Below are 8,658 nucleotides of genomic sequence, written 5' to 3'. Positions count from 1 at the left end.
TCTAGAAGCTAACCACCAAAAAAAAAAAAAATTAAAAAAAAAACTGAAAGTGTGGTATAGAGCAAAATAAAATTGAAAACAGAGGAATCTTCAATGGCTGAGAAGCACTTTAAAAATGCTCAAAGTCCTCAGTGATCAGGGAAATGCAAATAAAAATGACTCTGACACTCCACCTTACACAAATCAGCATGGCTAAGATTAAACTTTCAGGTGACAGTACATGTTGATGAGTATGTGGAGAAAGCAAACACTTTTCCATTGCTTGTGGGGTTGCAAACTGGCACAACCAATCTGGAAGTCAATCTTGAAGTTTCCCAGAAAATTGGAAATAGATATACCAGAAAATCCAGCTATACCACTCGTGGGCATATACCCAAAAAATGCTCCACCATGCTATAAGGACACATTTCCACAGTGTTCATAGTGGCCTTATTAGAGACAGCCAAAAGTGGGAAACAATCCAGATGTTCCAAAATGGAAAAATGGATACAGAAAATGTGGTTCATTTACAGAGTGGTATACTACTCATGTATTAAGACCAAGGAAATCATGTGTTTTTCAGGTAAATGGGTTGAACTAGAAAAATTGATGCTGAGAAAGCATTTAACAAAATTCAACACCACTTCATGATAAAAGTCCTGGAAAGAATAGGAATTCAAGATCCATACCTAAACATAGTAAAAGCCATATACAGCAAACCAGTTGCTAACATTAAACTAAATGGAGAGAAACTTGAAACAATCCCACTAAGGTCAGGGACTAGAAAAGGCTGCCCACTCTCTCCTACTTATTCAGTATAGTTCTTGAAGTTCTAGCCAGAGCAATCAGACAACAAAAGGAGATCAAGGGGATACAGATTGGAAAAGAAGAAGTCAAAATATCACTATTTGCAGATGATATGATACTATACTTCAGCGATCCCAAAAGTTCCACCAGAGAACTACTAAACCTGATAAACACCTTCAGCAAAGTGGCTGGGTATAAAATTAACTCAAATAAAGCAGTAGCCTTCCTCTACAAAAAAGAGAAAGAAGCCGAGAAAGAAATTAGGTAAACTTCGTAATAGTACCAAATAATATAAAATACCTCGTTGTGACTTTAACCAAGCAAGTGAAAGATCTGTATGATAACAACTTCAAGTCTCTGAAGAAAAAATTGAAGAAGACCTCAGAAGATGGAAAGATCTCCCATGCTCATGGATTGGCAGGATTAACATAGTAAAAATGGCCATTTTACCAAAAGCGATCTACAGATTCAATGCAATTCCCATCAAAATACCAATCCAATTCTTCAAAGAGTTAGACAGAACAATTTGCAAATTCATCTGGAATAACAAAAAACCTAGGATAGCTAAAACTATCCTCAACAATAAAAGGACTTCAGGGGGAATCACTATCCCTGAACTCAAGCAGTATTACAGAGCAATAGTGATAAAAACTGCATGGTATTGGTACAGAGACAGACAGATAGACCAATGGAATAGAATTGAAGACCCAGAAATGAACCCACACAACTATGGTCACTTGATTTTTGACAAAGGAGCCAAAACCATACACTGGAAAAAAGATAGCATTTTCAGCAAATGGTGCTGGTTCAACTGGAGGTCAACTTGTAGAAGAATGCAGATCGCTCCTGAGAGACACAGCCAGAATACAGCAAATATAGAGGCGAATGCCAGCAGCAAACCACTGAACTGAGAATAGGTCCCCTATTGAAGGAATCAGAGAAAGAACTGGAAGAGCTTGAAGGGGCTCGAGACCCCAAAAGTACAACAATGCCAAGCAACCAGAGCTTCCAGGGACTAAGCCACTACCTAAAGACTATACATGGACTGACCCTGGACTCTGACCCCATAGGTAGCAATGAATATCCTAGTAAGAGCACCAGTGGAAGGGGAAGCCCTGGGTCCTGCTAAGACTGAACCCCCAGTGAACTAGTCTATGGGGGGAGGGCGGCAATGGGGGGAGGGTTGGGAGGGGAACACCCATAAGGAAGGGGAGGGGGGAGGGGGATGTTTGCCCGGAAACCGGGAAAGGGAATAACACTCGAAATGTATATAAGAAATACTCAAGTTAATAAAAAAAAAAAATCAAAAAAAAAAAAAAAGAAGAATGCAGATCGATCCATGCTTATCATCCTGTACAAAGCTTAAGTCCAAGTGGATCAAGGACCTGCACATCAAATCAGATATACTCAGACTAATAGAAGAAAAAGTGGGGAAGCATCTCAAACACATGGGCACTGGGGAAAATTTCCTGAACAAAACACCAATGGCTTATGCTCTAAGATCAAGAGTCGACAAATGGGATCTCATAAAACTGCAAAGCTTCTGTAAGGCAAAGGACACTGTTGTTAGGACAAAAAGGCAACCAACAGATTGGGAAAAGATCTTTACCAATCCTAGAACAGATAGAGAGCTTATATCCAGAATATACAAAGAACTCAAGAAGTTAGACCGCAGGGAGACAAATAACCCTATTAAAAAATGGGGTTCAGATCTAAACAAAGAATTCACAGATGAGGAATGCCGAATGGCTGCGAAACACCTAAAGAAATGTTCAACATCTTTAGTCATAAGGGAAATGCAAATCAAAACAACCCTGAGATTTCACCTCACACCAGTGAGAATGGCTAAGATCAAAAACTCAGGTGACAGCAAATGCTGGCGAGGATGAGGAAAAAGAGGAACACTCCTCCATTGTTGGTGGGGTTGCAGACTGGTACAACCATTCTGGAAATCAGTCTGGAGGTTCCCCAGAAAATTGGACATTAAACTACCTGAGGACCCAACTATACCTCTCTTGGGCATATACCCAAAAGATGCCCCAACATATAACAAAGACACATGCTCCACTATGTTCATATCAGCCTAATTTATAATAGCCAGGAGCTGGAAAGAACACAAATGCCCTTCAAGAGGAATGGATACAGAAAATGTGGTACATCTACACAATGGAATATTACTCAGCTATCAAAAACAATGACTTTATGAAATTCATAGGCAAATGGATGGAACTGGAAAATATCATCCTGAGTGAGGTAACCCAATCACAGAAAAACACACATGGTATGCACTCATTGATAAGTGGCTATTAGCCCAAATGCTTGAATTACCCTAGATGCACAGAACAAATGAAACTCTAGACAGATGATCAAAATGTGGATGCTTCACTCCTTCTTTAAAAGGGGAGCCCTTGGCAGGGAATAGGGAGGCAAAGTTTAGAACAGAGGCAAAAGGAACACCCATTCAGAGCCTGCCCCACATGTGGCTCATACATATACAGCCACTAAACTAGATACGATGGATGAAGCAAAGAAGTGCAGGCCGACAGGAACCGGATGTAGATCTCTCCTGAGAGACAAATCCAGAATACAGCAAATACAGAGGCGAATGCCAGCCGCAAACCACTGAACTGAGAACGGGACCCCTGTTGAAGGAATCAGAGAAAGAACTGGAAGAGCTTGAAGGGGCTCGAGACCCCATATGAACAACAATGCCAACCAACCAGAGCTTCCAGGGACTAAGCTACTACCCAAAGACTATACATGGACTGACCCTGGACTCTGACCTCTTAGGTAGCAATGAATATCCTAGTTAGAGCACAAGTGGAAGGGGAAGCCTTGGTCCTGCCAAGACTGAACCGCCAGTGAACGTTATTGTTGGGGGGAGGGTGGTAATGGGGGAAGGATGGGGAGGGTAAACCTATATAGAAGGGGAGTGGGAGGGGAAAGGTGGATGTTGGCCCGGAAACCGGGAAGGGGAATAAAACTCAACATTTAAATAAGAACTACTCAAGTTAATAAAGATTAAAAAAAGAAAAGAAAATATTATCCTGAGTGAGGTAACTAAGACCCAAAAGAACATGCAAGGTTTGTACTCACTAGTACGTGGATATTAGACAAAAAAGTACAGAATACCCAGGATAGAATCCACGGAACTCAAGAAGATTAACAAACTGAAGGTCCCAAATGAGGATGCGTCAATCCCACTTGGGAGGGATAAGAAAGCAATCACCTGGAACCGAGAGAGGAAGGAAGGGGTCTGGGGAGAGACAGGACAGGCAGGGGACACATGATCGAGTTCTGGAATTGGGGAACAGGCCTGAAGCCCTGTGGGCCAGCAGAAAGAATGGAAACAGACAACCTCAGGAGGTAGGAGATAGGAGGGACGCTCTAGAATGTACCTGAGACCTGGGATGTGAGAGACTCTCGGGACTCATTGGGAGGGACCTTGGATGAAGTGCTCTACTGTGGCAAGGGGAGCCTACAGAGTTCACCTCCAGTGGAGAGACTGAACAAGTGGAGGAATGGGGTTGCCATCCCACAGTCAAAATCTCTGACCCAAAATTTTCCTGTCTAAAGGAACTGCAGGGACTAAAACAGAGAGAGCCCATATCCGATTACAGTTCAAAGGAAGGTCCAGGGCCCTGACACCGTTACTGATGCTGTGGTGTGTTTACAGATAGGAGCCTAGCATGGCTGCCATCTGAGAGGCCCAACAAGCACCAGAAAGAGTCCAATTCAGGTTCTAACACCCAACCAATATACAGAAGCCAGAAACCCCTGTGGTTGAACTGGGAAAAAGCTGGAAGAATCTGAGGAGGAGGGCGGTCCAATAGGAAGACCAGCAGTATCAACTGACTAGGACCCTCGAGATCTCTCAGCCACTGAACTACCAACCAGGCAGCATACACCAGCTGAAAGGAGGCCCCCAACATATATACAGCAGAGGACTACCAGGTTTGGCCTCAGTGAGATTTGATGCCCCTAACCCTTGAAAGACTTGAGGCCCCAAGGAGTGTAGAGTCTTGGTCGTGTGATGGTAGGAGTTTGGGCTTCCTCTTGGAGATGTGGGGGAGAAGGTATGGGTTGGGGAATGGTCTTGTGGCAGACCAGGAGGGAAATGAAGACTGGATTGTTAAAACAGACTAAGCCTTAGGGGAATATGGAATTGTGATACCATAATAAAATACATTTATAATAAGAAAACTCATACATTTAGACAAATCAAAATGGTTTCTAGTGATATTTTCAATTTATCAAACTGGTTCTTTTTATTTCTACTTTGTTCATTCCTGAGACTATAACTACAACCTTGTTCCTTTGCCCTTCCTTTTTGAAACTTCTATATACCACTCCCCATTATTCTTCATATTCATTCCCTTTTCTTTCATTACTTTTGTATGAATACATGATTACATATGTACATTTATATTCCTATATTACCTATCCAGTCTATGTAATGTTACTTTTAAATATGTGTTCAGGATTAAGCATTTGGTTCTGGACAATTGGTATGTTCTTCCCTGGAGACTGCTGCCTCTCTTGCTCCTAGTTTTACTCAGTTGCCTATAGTTCTTTGTGTGTGGTTGTGGCCTTTTGGACTTTTTATCTGGTTTCACACATTCATTGGTGTGATTCTAATTCAGTTCATGATTGGGCAGCTATGTTAGTAAGACTCTGTGGGTGTAGCTCCTAATATTAGTCACAGCAAATGCTCCAATCCTCTGGCTCTTATAATCTGTCTTTTCTTTATTAATATTTTTATTATTCTTTCCATTCATTTATATCTCAAATGATATCCCTCTTCTCTGTTAACCATCCACAATCCCTCTTCCCATCTGCCCTCTCACCTCCCCTTTGCCTCTGTGACAGTCCTCCCCCAGCCATCCAGTCTAGTCCCACCTCTCCAGCATCCCCCTACACTGAGGCATCAAAGCTCCACAAGATCAGGCATTGATGTCAGACAAGGCCATCCTCTCCCTGTATATTTTTTGGATGCTGGTCTAGTCCCTCGGGGCACTAGGTAGTCCAGTTAACTGATATTGTTCTTCCTATGGAGTTGGCAATCCCTCTCTACTCTTCTAGTCCTTCTGCCAGCTCCCCTACTGTGGTCCCTCAAGCTCAGTCTAGGAGTCAGGATCAAGTACTGGAGGGAACAGGAGAGAGGAACAGAGGATCTGGAAATCGAATAAAAATATGTAGCAGTAGAGGATGAGCAACTGGGGATAGCCACTGGAGGGTTCCAGATGCCTGTCAGGGAAGTAAGAGCCTCCCAGGATCCAGTTGGAATGACTTTAGCTGAAGTGAGCAGCTAAGGGGTGATACAACCTGTGCAGACTACCTCCAGTACATACACAAGGCCCCCAGTCGATAGATGGGGCCCCTCTCCCATCTCAAAATCTTTCTACTTCAGCTTCATAATGGTTCTTAAGCCATAGATACAGAATTGTTTTGTCGGTTCATCCATTGGAACTGGGTTCCACATATCTGCATTTTGATTGGTTATAGTTTTATATTGTAGCTTTCATTTGTTGCACAGACTATCCTTGATAAGTAATGAAGATGACACTGATCTCTCTTTATGAGGAAAACTGTTTCGAGATTATTGCTAAGGATAATTCTTATTAATAAAGAAATGGTTGTAGATTTTTCTCCAATAACCATAACTAGAGAGTTAACTTAGTTTACAATACCAAGAATAATTTTCCTCTTGTTGAGAGGGTCTTAGGTCCAATAAAAGAGCTGTTGTTCATAACTAACTAACGTATGTTTATTAACAGACAGTTGCTGTGCCATATTGGTCATTTTGTGTGGTTCATAGATTTCAATAGCTGGGTAGAATTGTTGGTTATCTCCCTTATTTGGAAGTTTGCCCAGAGCCTTCTCATTCCATAAAATCTAGAACTCTGGAAAGAGATATTCATACCAGTACCAGCTCAGGGTCAGTTAGGACCTGTTTTTATAGTATATGGTGACTTTAGCAATAGTGACATTCTCTCCCTGTGAGTGGGACAACAGCAACTGACTGTATGTTTTTTAAATGTCCCGTAGTCCCTAGCCAACAAAACAATAGAGAACAATGTTAGGTACTATGGATTTGTTAGACGGTCTATTGTTAGGTTCAGGGAGTATATGAGAAATGATCATTAAGAGTATATAAATGTATTTGTACACAGAATTATGTTTATATGGATATTTTCACAAAGTGATGCCTGTGTCTTTGTCAGACATACTTATCGTTATATTATCCTTCTTTCTCCTTTTCTATGTTACTTCACTCTCCTTCCCTACAGATGCTTTTTTTCCTCATCAGATCAGGTATACTCTGATTAGTCACCTTTGCCGTTAGACCACCTTTTTCTGGATTTATCTCTTCCATTTCCCAAAGATGCTACCTTTCCTTTTTTTTTCTGATCAGATCATTTGCTGTTACATTGTCTATTGCTACCCAATGGTGCCATTTTAACTTTCCTGATTTTGGTATTTTCTACAGGCTATTAACTCCCATCTGAATGTTTGCGGCCAGGTGCCTCTGAGAAAAAGAGCATGGAACGTTTTTCTTTCTGGGTTTGAGTTACCACAATTGATATGCTATTTTTTTTTGGTTTATGATCCTATTTTTTATAGTTGGATAACATTCGATAGTGTTTGCATGCCATATTTTTATTTCCATTCATCAGTTGTCTTACAGTCAGGTCATTTCCATTTTCTAGCTATTGTGACTAGAGTAGCAATGAATGTGCATGGTCATATTTCTGTGGAACAGGATGTCAGGTTCTTTGGATATATGCCCAAGAGCTGAATCTTAATGTAAATATATTAATGTAGATGAATCTTAATGCAGATCTATTCCTAGTTCACTGATGAAAGATCACAGTCCTTTCCTTAGAGACTGTATGAGTTTGCACTCTCAGCATAAACAAATGTCTTTTTTCCCAACATCTTTATCAGAAAGAGGTGTTATTTGCCTTACTGATAATGAACTTTCTGACTTGGGTAAGCTGAATTCTAAACTTAGTTTTAATCCACACCCTTAGGACAAAGGATGTAAAGCACTTATTTAAGTATTTCTAAACCATTGTGTTTCATTTTTCAGGACTCTCTTCTTAGTTGTATACCTAATTTTTATTTGGTTATTTGTTTTCTTTCAAAGTTCCTGCTTGGGGGGATGCTATTGTTATCATTTATTTATTTTAGATACTAACCCTCATCGCTTCTCGGCCTTTTGGCTAAGATCAAGTGTAGATACTAACCCTCTATCATATGTGTAATTGGTGATACAATTCTTTTCCACTCTGTACCTTGCTACTTTGCCCAAATGATGGTGTTCTTTGCTACTCAGAAGCATTTTTTTTTTTTGCTTCTAGGAAGTTCTATTAATTAATTGTTCTTAGGGCCTGTGCTATATTTATCCTGTTTAGAATGTCTTTTCCCACAGCAATTATTTCAAGCCAACCCCCCACATTCTGTTCTTTCACATTCATGGTATCTGGTTTTATGTTGAGACTTCTACAAGGAAATAAATATAGGACTATATGGACCCTTCTACAACACATTTTTATGATTGCACTTGTTCAAGATGCTGTCCTTTTACCCGTATGTATTTGGGTTTGTTTCGGTAAAAAAAAAATCAGCAATCCATATGTACACTAACTTATTTCTAGATCTTTCCTTTTATTCCATTGATTAACAGTTCTGATTTTATACTCATACCATGCTATTTCTATTGCTATGTACAGCTATGTTGTACAACTTTCAATCCAAGGTGATGATATCAACAGATATGAATTTTAGAATATTTTTTTGCTTTTTGGATTGGCTAACATTAAGGTATTTTGTTCTTCCACATGAAACTCAAATTTGTTTATTTTGTGT

The 8,658-nt window shown here is 40.4% G+C and overlaps 1 pseudogene; it reads left to right on the top strand.

The window, feature by feature from the left end:
* The first annotated feature begins 7,992 nt into the window (after window positions 1–7,992).
* On the top strand, window positions 7,993–8,162 carry LOC120103355 (U2 spliceosomal RNA; annotated as a pseudogene).
* Window positions 8,163–8,658: the final 496 nt, after the last annotated feature.

This window comes from Rattus norvegicus, chromosome 5 (genome assembly GCF_021556685.1).
Source record: "Rattus norvegicus strain SHRSP/BbbUtx chromosome 5, alternate assembly SHRSP_T2T, whole genome shotgun sequence".
In the NCBI taxonomy this organism is placed as follows: Eukaryota; Metazoa; Chordata; class Mammalia; order Rodentia; family Muridae; genus Rattus; species Rattus norvegicus.
This window is presented reverse-complemented; position numbering and strand designations above follow the sequence as displayed.